The following is a 22,840-nucleotide window of genomic DNA, read 5'->3' on the forward strand; positions in this document are numbered from 1 at the left end:
AGCAATCCCTGCACCAGAACCAATTAAATGCCTGATATATGAGAGTATTGGTGACTGGGAGGTAGTGCCCCTTACCTGTATTTAAATGTAATAAAAGTTGTGACCTGCTGCTTAAAATCCATCCATCTGTCTTGTCCTCATTTTGCTGCTGAGTCCACATCAAATGCCATCCACCTTCTGCAACTGGTGGGGGAAACTCGATGGGGACAGTGGTGAAAGGGGTATAGCCTCAGGAGCAACAGAAGGAGACACTTACTGAGGGATATCAGTCCGTTCCTCTCTCACCTTTGGAGTCTCTGATGCCTTTTGGCCAGTTGTTGGGAAGGAGTACAGACTGGCCAGCATTCTCTGGCTTCTAGGACTTAACCTGGAGCAGGAACCATTTGGGGGCTCTTTGGGCTTTGTTCCAGCAACCTCGCCATACCCACCCTGAACTAATAAGGGGAATTGGGACTGACAGGATTAGGTCTAACTGATCACCCGTTTGGGAGTCAGGAAGGAATTTTTTCTCCCCTGGGTCAATTGGCAGAGAACTGGGGAGTTTTTTTGCCTTCCTTGCAGTACCTTTGAGCCACAGTAAGTTAGGTAGGAATGCACTTTGTTGCAACTTGCAGCCAGTTCCCAGTGCAATTAAAAGGATAAAATGAACAGTTCCCAGAGGTAAGAGACCTCGGATTTTGCTGAGGGGCCTTATGCTCATGATATAGGGTGAGACAGTGTGGGTTCTCGTGGACCAAGGTCAGATTTTATGGCCATCCCAGGCCAAAGTCACCATACTTCTGCACCCACTGTCTAGCCTCACTGAGGGTGGAGGCTTGGGGAGTGGCAATGTTATGAGAGAACTAGACTTGACATAACCACAAGAATTATTTATATGCAGCTAAACAAGAAGCACACAGAGTCATGGTTACTGTCCAGCACTCCACTCATGAGATTAAACAAGTAATTGAGGGGGTTAGAAAGATTTGGAACACAAATCTTGGGAGTCTTTGCTGGGATGATCCCCCACAGCAATGAGAATCTTAAATTTGTGGTGATTCTGATGTTCCAGGTGGTGTTAGTTGTTTTATTCGTGGGCCTAATGTGCTGGCTATTAAAGAAAATCAACCGATTGCAAGGCTTGTGCTTTTATAGACCATGGGCCTTTCCCGATGGAGATTATATAAAGTCTGGCTGTTAAAGATGCAAGATGATGGGTGAAAGCTGAGGGTGGCAGTGAGAAGGTCTTTGCTCAGTTTCAGTTGAGAGCCTTGAGTCTATGCTGGACTTCTCTAGTAACCCACTGAATTTGTTATAAGTGAAAGTCTTAATGTTATGAGACCTTCAAGGAGGGGAGTATTATGAGAAAACTGACTTGACATAACTGCAGCCATTTTTGTGTACTCAGCCACCATTAAGGCTACGGGAGGCCTTAAAGGGCACAGGTGTCCCTACCACTCTGCTGGACTTTATTAGAGAGCTGAATAATGGAACCACTGCCCATGTATGTCTGGGGAATCAGAGGTTGGCACCTTTTTAATCAGTATCTGATATCAGGCAGGGCCCCTGCACTCTTTTGTTGGGCAAGGGATTTCATAATCCAGCATCCTGTCAGATCCATCGACTCTCAGACCTTGATTATGCGGATGATGCTGTTCTTCTACTACAGATCCCTGACAAGGTTCGTGAGGCACTCCAGCAAATGGAGGAGGAGTTGGCTAAGGTTGGCCTCCATGTTTCATGGTCAAAGACAAAGCTGCAAAATCTAGGACCATCAGTGTCTCCACCAGTGACTTCAATCTCTTTGAATAATGAAATAATGAATAATGAAACTCTCGGAATAGTCTCCAGCTTTTGCTATTTGGGTTCTATATTCACCAATTCCTCCAACTCTCACATGGAGGTTCTCCATTGGATTTGCATCGCAGCATCTGCCATGGGTCATTTACAATGACTATGGAATCAACATCATCTCTTCATGACAATCAAGTTCAAGTTATATTTGAGCTGTATTCTCCCTGTACTGTTCTACTACTGCGAAACATGGACACTATGCCACAAAATGCCAATTTTGTATAAATAGGCATAAAGTGGAATGACTTCATTTGTAATGCAGAAGTTTACAGGCAGTACAGTCTACAGACTACCAGGGCCATTGTCTGCAGACAGCATCCTATGCTTCTTGGATATGTCTTGAGAATGCCACAAGATGTTCTGGTGAACGGTGTTCTCCGGGTGGCTTGTAACATCCAGGATAAAATTCCACCAACTGAAGTGTGGAGGCAGCCCAGATGCAGACTCCCCTATCTCATGGTTTCATCCAGTCTGTTCCAAATTTGCACTCTCGGGCTGTCAAACCCTTGCAGTTTCACAGGAACAGACCAAATGGCCAACGATCGCTATGGCCAACTATTCGGCTAAGCATTGAAGAAGAAGAAGCCACCATTAATTGGAAACAAAGACACCACGTAGTCAGGGATAATTTGGTCTTTGCTTAAGCAAACAAAACAGCGGCACAGCATCAGTGTTGCTAGTAAGGATAGATAAAGTGACAGACTCATGAGAATGGGAGAGAGTGTGAAGAACTGACCTTGGATCTGGATGTCTGTAATTATAAGATTGTTGTTTTTTTTGCTGGGAGTTCCTTTGCTGATAAGTAGAAATTATGAGTTCTCTGCTGTTGCTAGGGAAATTGTCAGCCCGTTAGGGGTTACTGTGAGTTATGTGCTTTGTTGTGAGCAACCTATAAAAGAGATTCGTTAGATTTGGAGAAGTTCGAAGAGGCATTTGACAAGCTAGGAATCTGATACACAGCTGGGCTAGACAGCAGGCTGGCCACCAGAAACCTCTTGTTGACCACTCAACACTATCTCAGACTTTGGGTAACTATATCCGGGGTGCTACAAACTATTGTTATTTTAGATGTGTGCTTTAGACTCAATAAAAACAAGGATTTTTGATTGTAAGCATACTTGTGTGTGCCAATCATTTATCAGATGGAGCTGTGTCCCCATTGATTTATGCCCTGAAATGCTGGGAAAACAGAGACTAGTTACCACAGTTTGGGGTTCAGAAAACCCTGGATAACAGGACTGAAAATGAGCAGAGTCCTGGAAGGTAGGCTGAGGAGACCCCACTCTTAGTTATAGGTGATATGGTAAGAACCCTATACCCCCCAAACTGGAACTAATTAAATGCCTGGTATAGGAGAGTATGGGTGATGGGCAGGTAGTGCCCCTTTTCTGTATTTAAATGTAATAAAATTTGCAGCCAGCCTCTTGAAATCCATCCATGTATCTATCCTTATCTTGCTGCTGTGCTGCATCAAGTGATGCCGCCTCTGAACACAGCCAAAGCAACGTAAGTGCATTCACATGCATTGCCCCACTGTGATGAGTATACTGCAGGCTTAAAATAAAGTATCTTATCCATCATTTTAACAGCTGGCAGTACTAGAGTACTGTCAGTTCTTTAGAAACAGCTCCATAAATGTACTCCATTAGACTGTTTGTAGATTAGTTGCCTGAGAACAATGCTGTCATATGTCAAGCATTTGCAAAGTGGACCAAGGTGAACTGTAATTTTGGCTACAAAGCCTTTTCTTTTAGTGGGGAACATTTAAAGAACAAATAGATTCTAAAAAACAAACCCTGATTTAATATGACAACGTGCTTCAGAGATACACAGTGTAGATGAAGTTTGTGGAATGAAACAGATTTTTTGGGAAAATGGTTATTTGAAGGTCCTTTTCTGTAGCTCTATAGGAAATGCTTATCTTCTTTGTAAAATAAAAATCTTGAGACAAAGCATATTAAAACAGTGATCTCTGGGTACTTGATCACTAAAAAGTATTTTATTCTATGCCACAGTTAAGTGCAAACAACCACTGAAGTACATAGGATTATCATAACAACATTAGCAGCTCTGGCCTATATTCTACCTTTCATCATTATAGAAGAATACTGTCCCTAGGGGATATGGATGAATAGGCCTATTTATTACCTTTTAAAGTGGGTTAAAATAATTCAAAGCAATGATCCTTGAAATTTTATTTGCCCCCCTTTTGACACTTCTACTACAGTTTAACATTACCATTTATCCTGCACAGTCTGCCTGCTTACTGGACTTTACAGTAGCAGGTAATAAACCAAAACTAGAGGAAAAAGGGACAATGGGAGGAGTTCTGCTCTCTGATGCAAAATCTCCTGTTAAAAAAGAATAAATTACTTCATGAGAATAATTAATCCAGTCTTCACCCTGTCAGCAGCAGAATTAGGTATCTAATTCCAACCTCTCCAGTAGGGTTGAGTGAACTCAGGGCCACATTTTCGGAGGCCTTTAGGGATTTTCAAAAGTGCTTAAGTCACTTAGGTGTCTAATTCCATTGATTTCAGTTTGAGGCCTCTCTACCTAAAGAAGCCAACTCTCCAGCTGCTTCGTGCACAATGCCCATGGAAGCTAAAGAGAATATGAGTACAAAGTGGTGTAGAATCAGGCTTTCAAGCTTATAGAAAATAAACCATACTAATCCATCATTTGGGGGGGATTCTTGGATTCTAACTCTAACACTCTCAGGTCCAACTAGGAGTTCATCACATATGTCAGGAACTGACACTGACTCCCTCTGTCATTTAGAAGTACTTACTAAAAACTAAATCAGGATCTGTTAGAGGCACACAGAAATGTTTGCTAGATGAAAGGGAAAAGGATCCCATTTAGGATGCAGAACATGCACCTGTTCCAGGCTGTTTAGCTAAGCCTAGCAGAGTGCAGAGAAAAATCTCATCTTACAGCCTCATTCCTATCTAAAACAGACTCCCACGAGAAACTGCAGAACTGGAATTAATTTGCAAATTGGACACCATTAAATTAGGCTTGAATAAAGACTGGGAGTGGATGGGTCATTACATAAAGTAAAAACTATTTCTCCATGCTAATTTTTCTCCTACTGTTACTCGCACCTTCTTGTCAACTGTTTGAAATGGGCCATCCTGATTACCACTACAAAAGTTTTTTTTCTCCTGCTGATAATAGCCCACCTTAATTGATTAGTCTCGTTAGAGTTGGTATGGCAACACCTATTTTTTCATGTTCTCTCTATATGTGTATATATATATATATCTTCCTACTGTATTTTCCACTGCATGGATCCGATGAAGTGGGTTTTAGCCCATGAAAGCTTATGCTTAAATAAATTTATTAGTCTCTAAGGTGCCACAAGTACTCCTGTTCTTTTTACTGATACAGACTAACAAGGCTACCACTCTGACTCCTATCTAGATTTACCTACTCAAGAAATCCTAGACACAGATGCCCCAAAATTAGATGTGTCATTGCTTTTGTCTAAAGGGTTCTTATGGAGCTTTTCATCATTCTTAGTATAAGGAAACTAGAGTTCTTGCAGGCTGGAGACCTCTAAGCAATCGACACCCAGGTACAAGGACTGACAAACGGTGCTTATGTGTTTAATGCCATATAGTGTGGAGGTGGTCAGACTACATGATCATAGTTTTCCCTTCTGACCTTAAAATCTATGGTGATAGGTGCCTTAAATACAGAGATATTGAGCAAACTGAGAGGAGCGAGATCAGAATAAATGATCAGTCTGATGACCACCAATTTAATTTTATGACAGAGAATGTGAAAGCTGATTCCTTGTTGAGGAGAAAAAGTCCATAGAGACAAACTACACTGATTCTAGAGATATTCTCTTTCCCTATTGTGGCACATCATAGATGAATCTAAAAATCTCAAAATTCTTGAAATTCCCATGAAAGAAAGCAGTGGGGAGAGATGATTTCTTGATCCTCTGGACAAGTCTATAGTTTCTGTAACTGTTAACTATGTTTATAGTACTTCAGGAAGTGTTGGGAAAAATAATGAACAGGCCAGACAGATACTTGCTGATTCTTCCCCACTACTGAAGACAATCATTCACTCAATATTGCAATTCCTGATAGATTTACTCATAAACCTGGGAAGGCTGAGCAAAGTCACCCACTGGAGATGGGAACAGAAGACTTGTTCTGGTGTGAAAAGCATAGCAGCTGTAATGGAAGCCTTCCAATGAGGATACTTTGGTGGATCATGATGTACTGATCTAGGATGACAAGGAAGACCTTGTTCACAAAGTGCTGGAATGTTGGAAGGGCATTTCTGAGGCCAAACAGGCATTCATAGAGGCTGTACTGAATTAGAAAAGCTGTCTTCCATCATCCCCAGCATGGATCTGAAGCACATTGTAAGCCCCTCACAGGTTGAGTTTAGTGAATAACTGGCCTGATTGCACTTGATCCAGTAATTCCAGGATAAGTGGAAAGTGTATTGATTCCTAATGGTAATCTGACTGAGGGCTAGGTAATCCATGCATAGGGGCAGGCTTTCTTTTTAACTACAAAAAAACGGGACCCCAGCAAGGAGAGAGAGATGACCGTATGAAACCTTTGGACAGATTCTCTGAGAGACAGGAATGCAGGGCAGCTGACATGAAGTAAATGCAGCCAAATGACACCTTGGTCTCTGGTTGCAGCTCAATCAGGCAGTCATAGTCCGTGGTGGTGGTAGGGTATCAGTATTCTTCTTCGTGAAGACATAATGGTAGTTGTTGTACTGTGGCAGCAGTGTTGAAATCAACTCTGGTGGTGGTCGCCACTGACCCCCGATGATAGGTGTGAGCTATTTATAGTTTCTACTACATCAGGGACAGTCTTTGGTTGTACCAGAATACCCAAGCCTTGGGCCATATTGGCATCTATGAAGTTGTCTGTTGCTTTTGAAAACACCAGTGCTCGCTGTAGGAGAATTCAGTAGTGCTCTTCTGAAACATGGAGGCAGACTCAGACTTCAGTTGCTGGGAGCACTCACTGTGCCTGGGGCATGCCTCAGTAAGGAGTGGGGAGGGGCATTATCTCAGGGTTTGCCCAGGCCAACCCCCTCTACCATGGTCAGTTATCTTGCTTGAAGGTAATGGGATAAGAATCTTATCTTGAACCAAGGAAGATGCAGAGGGAGATAAAATAGGGGAAGGAAAGAGGGAAAGAAATGGTGAAAACACGATGGGCATGGAGAGTAAGGTTGGGTAGCTGAAGGGTTGTGGTGATAGAGGAGAGGTGCGATGATGGGGACTAACAACCAATGGGAAAACAGCAAGACAGCAAGACCGAGTTTCAGAGCTGATGATTGATCTGAAGCTCTTCTTGCCTGACGTGGTTGCTATTCTTCATGAGGAGTGGTGAGGAGAGGCTGCTGGGCTCAGTGCCCTGGCTAGATCCTTCTGGGTCTGCAGTCATGCCTACAAAAAACTTGACACTGGTTAAGCAGCTGGTGTGCTGTGACCACTGCCCAGGTTTCCTGGTGTCCCCAGTCTGTCTTTCTCTATTCTACTGCAGACTTTCATCTTATACTTTGATTGTAAGCTTTTTGGGCCAGAGACTTCCTGTCTTCTATGTTTGTGCAACATCTAGCACAATGGGATCCTGATCTGTGACTGGGGCTTCTAGGCACTGAAGTAATGCAAATCAATAATAAATAAATAAATAATAATATAATCTGGGTCTATTGGAGCAGGGAGGCTGGAAAGCCCAAATTTACCCCTGTGCCCTCAGCTGTACCTGCTAGCTGTTGCTGACTTTTTGAGGAAGAAATACCAAAGGTCTGGAAACTTTCACAGTATGACCCCAACAAGTACCTCCCACCTGTTATGGTTGTTCTCCAACTGGGCTCCAGGCAACATCTTTGGGGCTGATGGATTGAGTGCAGTTGATGAGGGAAGTCTCTATCTTCTCCAAAACAGCCATCATCAGCTGTAGCTGAGAGAACATGGGCTGAGTCAGGGCCTCCCAGCATCCCATCCCATGCTGGTCTGAGGAACTTTCTTGGGGCCCTGGAATTTTATGTGCATATTAGTCTTGTGCATTGAGCACATACAAAGGTAAGTATCTCCTGTTTGATATTGGACATGTTTACATATACATATAAAAAAGAATATATGTTACCCAATCTTGTTCCCTCTTGGGAACATTCAAAAATGTCCCCTTTTTGTGTGTTTGTGTGGAATTAGTGCAGAATCAGTTTTGTGGGGAGGGTAAAGCCCTGTTTATAGGGGATCACAGGGATAAATGTTTTAGTGCAAAGATTTCTTCCTCGCCAGCTAGCATCCTCTTAGGATCAGATCCTGTGAAGCTATACTAGTAGTCTCATTAACTCTGAAGGTTGGGTTCTTATTTCCTGGTGCAAAGTGCTGAGCAACCTTAGCTCCCAGTGAAGTGAATGGGAGTTGAGGCTGCACAGCACCTTACAGGACTGAGCCCATAAAGGTGAAGATGAATACTCAGCTGTATGGACATGATTATTTACTCCCTTCGGGTAAACAGAACTAAAGTACCCACTCTTCAGAATAAAAGGGAATCCATTTTTGATGTGGCTGCTTCTGCTGCTGCTCTTTTTAAGGCACTGTGTCTTCCAGTGAAGGCAGAGAAAGGAAGAAAACTAATGCTGCCTCCAATTCTGTGGCCTCTGCAAAATTAGTTGAAACGCTTGCCTGAGCTTCAGTGCTTCTTGCTGTTGCTGATCCCCTTTGGCAATGCCATTTCTCCTTTGAACCTTTTGATTTTCCGTAGTTCAATAAAGGAAGACAATATGATGCCATCTATTTTTTGCTGCTTCTCAAAAGATTTTAACTAAGTTTTTTCTCTTTTCCTGAGTGACATATGTCCACATGAGTCATGCTACTAATCATGTGGTTAATCAAGTGTCATTGTAAGTATAGTTCAACCTTTGACTTTTTCTTCTTTGCAGTATGATGCCACCTTAAAGGATGACATTCTGAGGAAGAGTGTACAGTTCAAATAAACAGTGAAAGCAGTCATATGCATCTTCAGCTGAAGAATGAGGCCAGATCCAGGCTGCAGTAGCAGTATTGCCAATCCCAAATGTTCAAAAATCATGAGCAAGCGTACAATTACTCATCAATGGCCACCACTGTTACCAAACCTATGAGTTTTCCTAGTTATTTTAGCTCAACTGTGAAAGCTCACCACTATCAAAGAACTGTGAACTTTGCTATTTATCTAGATCCTGTTGTCATGTATTAACAGTTTGTTAATTCACTTTGACCAACTGCTGCGCATTAACAATTCATTGGTTGGCTTTAATCTGCTCCAGTTTCAAAGAAGACTAAATCAAAGCAAACTAAAAAACTGTCAATAGGGTCTCTTGCTGTAAAGCTAGTACTGCAAAGTCTGGGCAGAAGGAAAGGTTATAGGCTGCTTCTCCCTCCATATATATCTTTGTACTTCACTGGATCTTGACAGCTTCCAGAAACCACTGGCCATGCACCTTGCCCACTCCCATCTCATCCCTTTCCCCTTCAATCCCTGCTGCATTCTGATCCTTCCATGAAACTTTTCTGGCTCTCAGGATTTCTAGAGCTGGTTAAAATTTGGAATTTCCATTTCGTTGAAATTCCACCATTTTGAAATTTCCTTAAGTTCTAAATCAGGCTGAAAAATTGAAATTTTAAAATTTTCTAAAAAATGAAAATTTTAAACAGTTGAATTTCAGAAATATCAAAGTATTTCATTTCAGTAAGGTCAAAACACTTTTATCTGACTTATCTAATCTACTCTATCCTATAATTATTATATAATAATAGTCAAAATGACAAAGTCAAAACGAAGTGCTTCCACTTTATCAAAATGAGACATTTTGATAATTTTTCATTGAAAATTTCAATAAAATCGATATAGTCCCACGAAACATTTTGATTTCTTCAAATCAGCATTTTCTGGCATCAAACTGTTCCATCAACAAATTTTCAACTGGCTCTAATGTCACTAGTTTCACAGCAAAAATTTGTCTTTGCAGAGATGAATGAGACTGGACCAGTAAAAAGAATACTTTTGCCATTTTATCGAGCAGCATTTTAAAAAAAATGATAAAAATTATTTTTGCAAGCTGAGTCTGATAGCAAGATAGCAAAGCTGAGTCATGATATCAAGATAGCAGGAAAGCAAAGGCTGATCAGCATGGACAGAATTTCTTGCTACGCTATGTTTAAAACTGCTTTCTTAATAATCATTTTCTTTTATATTGCTATTTACTATTTATATAGTAGAAGTACCCAGGGGCCTTATTTAGGCCTGGGAGGCCTTGGCTCTAGACACTATACAAACACATGGTCTTTGCTACAATGGAGTTACTTCTTATTTGCAGTAGTGCAGCACCAGAATAAGGCTCATGTTTTTTGACTCCACCCAACAAGTCAGATTCATTTGAATTCTATGGCCAAAATTTTCAAACCTGGGTGGTTAAACTTTAACAGGACTATGAGTACTCAGCAGCCCTACAAATCTGTCCAATTGTTAGATGCTTATATGTGGATTTAGATGTCTTGCTTTAAGCATCCTAAAGCCTGATCCTGCAAGTTATTCTGGACAAGTACAGAAGTTCTGCAAAGATACAGGGGTCTACCCACGCAAAATAATTTGAAAGAATAGGACCCAAGTTGGTAAATCGTGGCATATGCTCTTTTTTTCTTTTAAAAGACACCCTTTGTGTGTTTAATACTCTCTGCTCTTTTCTCTTAGTTTTTCTTAAGCAAAGTGAGAAAAAAAATAACATTCAAATACAAATTTCAAACTCACAAAGTTCAAAATTAAGAATAATAAATTCACTCATCACTAAGAAAGATGCTGAAGAACTTACAATTTTATGATTGAGTTCTGAGATATGGTAATTATACTTAGCCTGTATTTGCTCAGAGATGCTGAACACATATCTGCAGATGTCAATGGGAATTGCCATTGCTTAGCACATCCGCAAACTCAGGCCATCATGTTCTTTGGATGTTGAGGCCTATTTTTCTGTTGAACCTTTGTTTGCTTATTGCAAAATTTGCCACTGTGTGTTCATTGGAAAGTCACACTTTTGTTCTTTACACTAAGGCAATAAAAACAAGATACTTATTAAATGCTGCCTATAACCTCCTGGGTGCTGAGTGCCTGGTTACTGGGACCCAGAGTTTAAGAGACCTTCACAGCCACCCAGTTGGGTTATGGTTTCTAGTAGCAACAAGATTTTCAAACATTGGTCAAGGATAGTCTATTTAAACAGCATACTACTGAACAGCACTTGTTACACAGTGAGGTGTGGAAAAGACCACCTCTGTTTACAAATACCATGTTAGATCTCTTTTGAGATATTACTTTTTCTCAGCCATTTGAGATATAAAAAATTCTTTTATGGTTTTTCTACTGTCTCACATGCCTGAAATTCCATTGTACTGTCATCAAAAGCATGTTAATTGCTAAACATTAGACAGCCTATTTCTATTTTGTAAGACCTTTTTAAATAATAATTGCTAGCCTTTGAATATGGTACATTATTATCCATATTTATAAAAATGTATTCATACTGAAATAGTGTAGTGTGATGCATTAACTATACCATTATCTGTGCTGTGGTGCAAAATCAAAATATTAGGGAGTGTCACAGTGTGGGCTTTTGCCGGCCCACATGCTGCACCTCCATAGCTCTCCTCTAGGTCCCCAAATAAAGTTCTTTCCTTGGAGGGTACAAACAGGGATCTTTGCCATCTGAGCTTCTAAATTCTGCTTCTTGGACAGCCTCCTTCACATTGTGGCTACTGGCTGCTTTTTCCTACTTTATTCTAAAGTATTCTAAATAACTCTAAAATATCATTTCATTTTTCTTATTAAAATATTACATTAAATAAGCTTCTGAGAATATTTCTTGCATACGTTAAAGAATAAAAACACAAACTAGCAAATCTGAAATATTAGGAATTAGTTGCTCTGGTTCGTTGTTTGTTACTGTATTTCAAAGTGACTTTTGTGTCCATGAGCTGATGAACAGCCAACCAATCTATCTTTCTTTTACTTAGTATAAAGGAAGCCCTTGAGTATGGTGTATAGCAGGTACATTGCTGGGTTCACATTATCACAAAGCAATGAAAAACATGACGGCATAAGACTGACTGTTCCCAGAGGTGCTCTTATTTCTGCTGAAAAGAATGGCTTATGCTTACTACTACCAAGCACATTATATCACATTTGTTTTTTGCATGTCATGTCTTAGTAGGAAAGAACATGCTATGTGTCACCACTGTGCTATTTTATAAAAAAAGATCATCTGTATGGTATGAACAGATCAGAGTGTGCAAATACTCATGCCACAACCCAAACTTTCCATTTGGTACTTGCTTCTGTTACATACCTTGCCTGCTCTTCTGTGAATTTGTAAATTTTTTTGGCATCCCTATAAAGAAAAAAAGATGGATGAAATTTTCCAGTATCTGCACATCCTGCCAATTTTATATTGTCAGTGTTCACTGGTTTCTTTGTATTTGATTTTGAGTTCAGAAGCCTAACTTTTCAGATGTGGAAGACAGGTAAGCAGCAAGTTTTTGACCCCTATTGCTATATAAGACTTACAGTCATTTGATGGGGTCAGGGTGAAGAGTCTTCAGGGGTTATTAATCTTAAGCAATAACTTTTCTTTTGGCATTCTGTCAGGCACTCTGAAAATGAACATCACAACAGAAACAATCTTTTGCTCCTTATCTGCAAGAACAATACAAATGCTTGGGAAACTCTTTACCAATTCCCCCGGCCATAACTGACTAGGTCATTCATCCTTAGGGAACAGAGCTGAAGACTACCTGCTGTTAGAAGAGTAATAGAAAAAATGCTGAACTTCTTTAATATTGTATCCTTGCTGTGGGATATCTTTTCCACACACTATCCAAAGAAGGGATGGTATAATATGTATATCAGATTATTAACACTCACTGCTAGCCTTGATACTTTTCATATCTGATATGACTCTGGTAATGACTTTTTTTTTTTTGGTTCCTATGAAAATTAACCCCTGGGGACCTGAGCAGCTACCTGGTTTCCAGACCTTGTAGGACTTTGTTCACAGCACATAATCTATACCTACCTTCATGTTACAGAACTATGTTTCAGTACTAGAATCTGATAACCTATTCTTTCTCTCTTATTTTTATATATTTAGCATTTGGTCTTGGGAGCTATTTTTTTCTGATCCATACACCTGCACATTGTAGGGTTGCCAGGTGTCTGGTTTTCAACTGGAACACGTGGATGAAAAGGGACCCTCCCCAGCCCGGTGATTTTTTGAAAACTAAGAGATATAACCTATCATTGTAAGCACAGGCACTCATATAGCTCTGGTACAGTTTTTTGTCATTTGTTTTTGGAAATGATATTAGGACTCCTCGCTTGATATGAGCTTGCCATCAAGCTGATGCACCTGGTCATTAAAGGAGGGAAGGCAAGAACTATCATGGCAGAACAAAGGCAATGTGATTCTTGTGTGGCGCTTGGTGGTGAGACCCCCATCTCAGAAGCGGGTGACAAATTACGCTGGGGAGGAGGTCCCAGCATAGTGTACTAGTTACAGATATGATGATGCTGTACCAAATCCTCAGGGAAGTACAGTTTCTGATGTTTGCATCAAGGAAAAGAACGACCTGAAGCGTCATAAAAGAATCATCATGGAATATGAGGTGTATGAAACTCAACATTGCGATCAAAGAATTGGAAAGATGTATGATAAATGTATGTGGAATCTCAGAGCTGCAATGGAATAATAGGGATCATTTCATGATGATGGATGGATATACAGTATACTAATCAAGTCTGATAAAGTGAGAGAATATGGAGTTGCATTTATCTCATCTAAGAAGACATCAGGGTGTGTGCTTGGATATAATCCAGTCAGCAACAGAATCATTACAATTCACCTTTCAGTGAAACCAGCTAACAGGATGATCATATAGGTTTATACCCCTACAACAGCACCTGATGCCGCTGTGATTGATGAATCCTATGAACGATCTGAAGAGCCGCTCATTAAAACACCAAGCAAAGACATCACCCTTGTAAAAAAGATCTGAATGTGAAAGTTGGAGCTGTATGTTTTCATAAAGAAGTAATGAGAAACAATGGTCTGGGTTTACAAAATGTAAGAGGAAGGTGTTTAGTCTAATTCTGTTGCTCTAGTTATCTGATCATTACAAACATGATCTTCACCCAACATTCTAGATGCTGACAGGATGACAAAGAACTACGTTGACTAAATAATGATAAAGGGACGCTGGAGATTGAGTGTCTAATGGACACAGACTTTCCCAAGTTCTAACTGTGGGTGTCATAGGTCTCACCCCCACTCTGAACTTTAGGGTACAGATGTGGGGACCTGCATGGACACTTCTAAGCTTAATTATCAGCTTAGATCTGATCTCGCTGCCACCATCCAGAATTTCTGAGTACCTGGATCACTCCCTTTCCCCCTCCCTGGATAGCCTTGAGAGACTCTTCCACCAATTCCCTGGTGAGTCCAGATCCAATTCCCTTGGATCTCAAAAACAAGGAAGAATTACTCCTTCCCTCTCCCTTCCCCCCCCCTCCAGTCCCTGGTAAGTCCAGATCCAATTCCCTTGGATCTCAAAAACAGGGAAAAAATCAATCAGATTCTTAAAAGAAGGCTTTTAATTAAAGAAAAGAAAGGTAAAAGAAAACCCTCTGGGAGAGATTAGCATACCAGCTACTCTCACAGACAACAGATTCAAAACACAGAGGATGTTCCCCTGGGCACAAATTTAGTTACACAAAAAAAATACCCAAATACCCAATTTGATTCTACCTCTAATTGCATAAGACAGGTTACAAAGAAATAAACATAAACCTATTTATTCCTTTCTAAAACTTACTACTCTGATAAGAGGCTGGTTCCTTGATCTTTTTCACTCCAGCTGAAACTTAAACTCTAAACAAAGGAAAAACTTCCCTCCTTCCTTTTGAAACATCTTGTTCCCCCATTGGTTCCTCTGGTCAGGTGTTAGCTAGGCTAGGTGAACTTTTTAACCCTTTACAGGTAAAAGAGGCATTAACTCTTAACTATCTGTTTATGACAGTGGGTCAGGACAGCAACTATTTAACCTCAAACATAAAATTAAACTTTAAAGGTAAGACACTCTTCAGGTCCCCTGAGTCTTGACTTGTCCAGAATCAACAAAAACTACATGACTTCTGTCCAAAACAGGTATGAGGCATTGTCAGAGTTGAAAGAGGAGAACAATCTGAATGAACTTTGGAATAAAATGAAAATAATCATGCTTGAAGCTGCAAAATCACACATTCTGAAAAGTTGGCATTGGATTGCACCATGGAGAAGATATTTGAGCTGGAGAAAAATGAAGCAAAGTGAAAAAGTGTGGTTTGGAGACTTAAGAATGTAGGTGAGAATAGAAGGAACTGAGCAGACAGATTCAAAGGCATACTAGATGAGACAGAAACAAATACATCAGGACAAAATGCAAGAAACTTAAGAATTATGAGGAAAATAATAATATAAAAGGTATGTTCACAGTGGTCAAACTTCTTACTGCATTTTTTTCCCCATGACTGAGCATAATGAAAGATCATGATGACAGAGTTTTTCTCAAGATAATGATCAAACATAGGTGGAGAGATTACTCTGCCAATCTGTGTGCCCATGAAAGCCACTTACAAAAGAGCACAACAGAAAAGAGAGTATGGAATGGGAGTCATCCAAGTGGTGTTTGCTATTATGAAAATGAAGCCTGGGAAAACACCGAGTAGATAATGCACCAGCAGAATTGCTAAAGCAATTGGTGTGTGCAGTATTGATCTCATGTGGAAAATTTGCAGTGATGTATGAATGACTAGAAATTGACCGAATGACTGGATGAAGGGACTTTTTCTTTCCTGACCAAAAAAGGGGGATAAAACAGAGTACAGTAACTATCATAACATCCCTCTGGTATCTCCCATGATTAAATGCTGCTCTACATAATTCAGGATCACATGAAGCAAATGACACATGCAGAACTACGCCCACAACAAGCTGGTTTCAGACAGATACAAGGCACCCAAGATCAAATTGTGAATATCCGTTATATAATAAAAAAAATCAGGGAATATAATCACCCATTGATTATGTGTTTCATTGACTACTCCAAAGTGTTTGATACTGTCCATCATGACCATCTCTGGAAGTTACTGCCAGACTTGAGGATTCCAAAGCATCTCCTTGGACTCATCAAATCTCTATTGTCAACAACAGACCATGGTGTGAACAGCAGCAGCTGACAGAGAGTGGTTTTCCACTGGGCAGGGTGTGAAACAAGGGTGTATTCTGTCAACACAGAGCCAGACAAGCCCCAGAAGGTTTTGATAAAGTGGAAAATGCTGGGATTGCCTTTTGTGGCAACCAGCTTCAAATATACTGATGATACAACACTGTGCTGCAACCATCAATACAATGCAATGAATGTTGGAGTCTGTAACAACAGTGAGGAATACGGATTATCCCTGAAAGTGGCAAAAATAAAACTCATGTACTATGACATGATCAATAATAACAGGATGCAAGTGGACATCACAATTAACAGTCAAACTGTAAAGACAGTAGATTAGTTTAATTATCCGGGATCATAAATATCCAACAAAGGAGGCTGCTCCAAAGAAATCAGAAGACGACTAGGGATGGCTCACTCAGCCATGGGCTCAGTTACAAAAGTATGGAAAAAGTGTACAAATATTTGGTGAAAATCTTAATTTTTTTCAATTGCAATTTATAGATGTGAATCCTGGGAAACTTAATGCTGCTGACCAGAGGAAAAATGGAAACTTTTAAGAGGGAGTGCTGGCAAAGACTCTTGCATATCTCCCGGATGGTAAAGAAGGTGGATGCTTATGTTAGAAACAGTATTGGAGAGAAGTGGACTCTTCTCTTGAAAATCAATAGGGACAAACTTATGTACTTTGGTTATCATGCATTGAGATATAAATAGCCACAAAAATTATTATGAAAGGAATAGTGGTGAATCACTCTAGTAGGTGATGAACAGCAAGAAGATGGGTAGATGATGTGCAGCAGATCAGTGGGAGTTCAGCTGCTGAATGTGTGAAGTTAACAATAGATTGTGAAGGCTTCTGAAAGTTCTGCTTTGATGCAGACAGTTTTCAGACATGAATAAATGGTGTTGACTTTACTTACTTGAGTAAGCCAACATAATTATCCCTTTTCAGTGGAATGATGAAACAGGATTGGAATATTGGCCAAGGAAAGTACATTGTCGGGGGCTGCAAATCCACCCAAAGTAAATGCTTCGCATTCTTTTAATCCAGAGGCTAGAGGAGGGGTGAAATTCCATGTCGTTCCACTTGTAGTATTTTGTTGCAAAAAATAAAAATAGATGGGGGCAGAAGAAAGTGGAAAACATCATTACTATGCATTTTCCACTTTGCCATTGCATGCTTTACAATTGCCTAATTGTTCATCAGCGTCACAAAAGAAATGCCTTTTACTTTTTCCAGGCACTTAGAGATGACTTAAGTGTCATTTAGTCAATTGGCAGAACAAAGAATTCAGTTTATGGATCCGATTTTCTGTTTCTTTATTCTTTAAAATAATTTACTTTTTTGGTTTAGTGTCCTTGAAAGGTGAGGGATTGACAGGATTGCAGTGCAGAAATATCATTTCACAAAATCAGGTCATGCACAGACATCTCTGCTAAAGCTGGGGTTGAAAAGGTAAGATTTTGCCAGCCTACACATGTATTTAAACTTAAATTCCCTCAGGGGAAAAAAATCCAGCATTTAAGGCCAGGACTACGCTACAAGTTTTGCCAGCATTGCTATGCCAGTTAGGAGTGTGGAAAAAATCATACCATATAGCTGACATAGCTATGTCAGCAACCCCGCTTCCCCCCACCCCATACCAGCAAAAGAGTCCTTATGTTGTTCAGGGAAATGGTTTAACTACACAGGCAAAAGAACTACGTTAAGCCGTGGTCTACACTACGGAGTTAGGTCGAATTTAGCCGTGTTATGTCGATTTTAATATGAATGCGTCCACACAACCCCATTCCGTCGACTTAAAAGGCTCTTAAAATTGACTTCTGTATTCCTTCCTGGTGAGGGAAGTAGTGCTAAAATCGACCTTGCTGGGTCAAATTTGGGGTAGTGTGGATGTAAATCGACGGTATTGGCCTCCAGGAGCTATCCCAGAGTGCTCCATTGTTACTGCTCTGGACAGCACTTTTAACTCCGATACACTAATCAGATACACAGGAAAAGCTCCAGGAACTTTTGAATTTCATTTCCTGTTTGGTCAGCGTGACAAACTCAGCAGCACTTAGCAGCACAGGTGACCATGCAGTCCCCTCAGAATTGTAGAGCATAGAATGTTTCTACGTTCCTTCCATTATCTCCATCCCTGAGGTTATCACAGATTAGAAGGTGAGAAAAACACACTCGTGATGACATGTTTTGCAAGCTCATGCAGTCCACCCTCATTGATAGGGCATAGCTTAATGCATGAAGGCATTCAGTGGCAGAGGCCAGGAAAGAATTAAGTGAATGTGAAGAGCAGAGGCAGGATGTGATGCTGAGGCTAATGGGGGAGCAAACAGACATGATGAAGCATCTTTTGGGGGTGCAAACAGACATGATGAAGCATCTGTTGGAGCTGCAGGAACTCCAACAAGAGAACAGACCCCCACTGCATCCATTGTATAACTGCCTACCCTCCTCCCCATGTTCCATAGCCTCCTCACCCAGATGCCTAAGAACGCAGGGCGGGAGGGGAGGCTCCAGGCACCCAGCCTCTCTACTCCAGAGGATGGTCAAAGCAACAGAAGGCTGTCATTCAAACAGTTTGATTTTTTTGTGTGGCTACAATAAGCAATGTGGCCTTGTCCTTCCCTCCTCCCCCACGCTACCTGGGCTACCTTGCCTGATATCTCATTTTTTTGATTAATAAAGAAATAATGCATGTTTTCAAAACAATAGTTACTTTATTTCAAAGGGGGGAGGGTGGATGGCTCACAGGGAATTAAAATCAACAAAGGGGGTGGGTTTGCATCAAATAGAAACGCACACAACTGTCACATCGAAGCCTGGCCAGTCATGAAGCTGGTTTTCAAAGCCTCTCTAATGCGCAGCGCGCCTTGCTGTGCTCTTTTAATCACCTTGGTGTCTGGCTGCTCAAAATCGGACACCAGGTGATTTGCTTCAACCTCCCACCCCCAATAAATGTCTCTCCCTTACTCTCACAGATATTATGGAGTACACAGCAAGCAGCAAGAACAATGGGCATGTTGGTTGCGCTGAGGTCTGACCTAGTCAGCAAACATGACCAGCGAGCTTTTAAATGTCCAAAGGCACATTCTACCACCATTCTGCCCTTGCTCAGCCTATAGTTGAACTACTTCTTACTACTGTCCAGGCTTCATGAGCCATGGGAGCAAGGGGTAGGTTAGGGTAGGTGGAACTGCGTGGTGCTGCCGGCTGGGAGAGCAGCATGAGGCAGAAGCCTCCAGCTCGCATGATATTCCAGGCAGGACTGAATCTCCATGAGACAAACTTAAAAAAGAGAATGACTTGGCATTTCTGGTTCCCAGTCGGTGCTCTAAGAGGAGGATAGCCATATCTGTCCAGGCGCCCTGATCGACCTCATTGAGGTCTGCCAGGAGCACCCAGGAGACATACAGTGGCTATCAGTCCTACTGCACCATCTGCCATGAAGGCAAGGAGCTGCTGCTGTGTAGCAATGTTGTACCACGTCTGCCAGCAGCACCCAGGAGACGTATAGTGACAGTGAGCTCCATGCTTGCCATGGTATGGGATCTGCACAGGTAACCCAGGAAAAAAGGCATGAAACGATTGTATGCTGTTGCTTTCATGGAGGGAAGAAGGAAGAGGGGCCCACTGCAATGTTTTTGCCCCATCAGGCATTGGGAGCTTTACCCAGAATCCCAAAGGGTAGTGGAGACTGCAGGAACTGTGGGATAGCTACCCACAGTGCACCGCTCTGTAAGTCGATGCTAGTCATGGTAGTGAGGGCGCACTCTGCTGACTTAATGAGCTTAGTGTTGACATACACAATCGACTATATAAAATCGGTTTCTAAAAATCGACTTCTATAAAATCGACCTAATTTTGTAGTGTAAACATACTCATAGATTCATAGATTCTAAGGCCAGAAGGGATCATTGTGATCATCTAGTCTGACCTCCTGTATAACACAGGCCATAACCTTCTCCAAAATCATTCCTAGAGCAGATCTTGATTTAAAAATCTTGATTTAAAAATTGCAAGTGATGGAGAATTCAACCATGACCTGTGTTAAATTGTGCCAATGGTTAATAACGCTTACTGTTGAAAAAAAATTATTTAGTTGTCGGTGTTTCTACAAAAAAAATCAAAAGCAGATAGAATAATTCCAAGTGATGGAGGTAGAATTTTCCTCTAGGCATCTAGAGTTTGAGAAAAGTGTTAAATTCCTGACTTGTGATTTCCAGCAAGTGTTCCTGTGTAAAAGTTCTTTTTGAGTTTGTCGGTATACATATTCTCATATGGGATAGTGCAATGGGGAAGAGGTGTAAATGCATTATTTAAGACAAGTAGAAACCCATGGAATTAGCACTATGCTCTTAGACAAAAAAGATGTGAAATCCTGACCCCCAAGAAGTCAATGGCAAAACTCCTGTTGACTTTAGTGGGGCCAGGATTTCACTCTACATGAACATATGCATTTCATCACAACCAGTCTAAACAATAAAAAAGACCAGCAGATGGTACAAACAAACCAGTGAACAGTGTTTATTTGTATCTTTGCTGAATCAATCAATAAAAAATAAAATATGTAAAAACCTGATAAGTGTTAGCATCAGCCAGTAGACATCCATAGAAATTGTATGAGACTTAAAAGCTATGTGTACTTATTGAACCTCAGTTCCAGGTCCTTGATGAAAAAAAATCAAAACTGAGTTCTGAGACACGTCTGAAACCTTCAATAACAATGACATTATTAATAATTAGTTATCTACAAAGGGGGGCTACTATTGAAAATGTAATCTGTTGTGGACTGAAATAGATGGATAAGGCTGAACTCTAAGAAATTAAATATGAGTGGGGAATGAGTTCTATCTTTATACATTTCTTGCTTATCAGAAAAATGACAATGCTGATATACTGAATCATTCTGATTTTAAAATATATCTCAGTAAAAACATTATTAATAATACTAATGACTGTATTAAGAACCCTCATGAGTACATTTTGTCATGATTATGAGACAGCATATTGTATATACATTTCACATACATTTGGTTTTTAATAATATAAATGCTCATTCTTTTTAAAACCATTTTAGATCTGGAAAATAAAATATGTCTATGCAACAAATAAGATTAGCTATGTCATATAAAACATGGAGACATCTGAAATGAAGCAGTTATGTATCAAAATTAAGAAACCAAAGAGCTAAATTCCATTTCTAGCAGACTCTCACTCTGCTCTTCACCATCATTTTGCTCATTAAGACAGAATCACATGAAAGACCTAATAAAGTGTAGCACAAGCCTATGGGTTTTGTTCCTAATGTATTACACTATAATTTTTGTTGTAATTATTTTTTTTCTCCTACTTGATATGCTGAGGGACTCTGCTTACATAAATAGTTACAGGATAAATAAAGCTGACAAACACTAGTGACAATATCTCTTGGAAAGATGATAATTACAGATTACTACATAGTAGAAAAATACCTGATAGGCCTAAAATGATATGATTAGATGAAGCTTTTAAAACTGTAATTCACGTAAGACTTTTAATATTTTACTATGCTCCTCTTTGCTGTTTCCAAGCTATGAATTTCATGATTTATTTGTCACTATTCTCTATTTTTCTGCTGTACACCGTATTTGTGGGCTATGGCAACCAATCCTCTTGGGCTTTCTTTTGCTTTAATTTGCATAAACACAGGCATCATATGAATATTCAGTGAGTGGCTTTGCATTAAGTAAGTGCCCTTAATCAGCTTTTCAGTTCAGTTTTATTGGTTGCACGCACAGTCAGTTATTTCATCCAGAAAATCTGAGGGCCCTACAAAGCTAACCAGGTAAGGATGTAATTCTTTGATGCATTTAATGAAAGAGTATTATCATTTGATTATATAGGTTCTGGAGAATGCTTAAAGCTTGGTAGTTTTCCTTTTGGTTTTCGTGTGTGTGCTTTTATTATTATTATTATTATTAACCCATGGTGGTCAGGTGGGCACATGCTTCTGTAATTTGCATAAACATCTACTCTTAATGAATAATTCATAAGGGTTATTTTAAACACTAGGCTTCTACTTCGGATGGCTCTATAGTACTGCAGCTTGATTGGCTGTACAATGTTTTCATCACCAGCAGAATTCCTATAGCATGAAAGCAACTAAAGCTGAATTGAATATACAGTATTTGTTTTTTGAAAAATGTGTGCTATCTTTTCAAAACAAATTGCAGAGATTTCCCCCCCCACCACCCATTAGTACACCTAGCTTTTCATGAAAAATAAATTACAAGCTTGATCGTGTCTGCCATTTGTAGCCTTGACCGGTATCTGTGATTCCTGGAGAAAGCAGCAGTCTCTGTATTTGTCTTTAACTTGCATAAACACAAGCAACATGTAAATAAGAAACCATTGCATATATATAGAATGTGCTACTGAAGTCTGCGCAATTCCACTGCAGTACTGTAGATCTCTCACCATCACAATCTTCTCTTTCAGTAGTGATATGATCTGGAAAAAAAAAAAAGAATTACTCACTGAATAAGTTATCTATAGTATTTTTTTTACTCTGCCTAAAATTACATTTAAAAGAGGACAAAGGAGAGACCTCTTCATTCGCTAAGGAGAGGAGACGGGAGAGAATTAATAAAGGACTAACCAGGACAATGAATTTAGAGAGCAGAGGATTGTTTGCTTATTTAATTTGGTACAAATAAATAGCATCTTTCCTT

Source organism: Chelonoidis abingdonii, chromosome 6 (assembly GCF_003597395.2).
Source record: "Chelonoidis abingdonii isolate Lonesome George chromosome 6, CheloAbing_2.0, whole genome shotgun sequence".
Lineage (NCBI taxonomy): Eukaryota > Metazoa > Chordata > Testudines > Testudinidae > Chelonoidis > Chelonoidis abingdonii.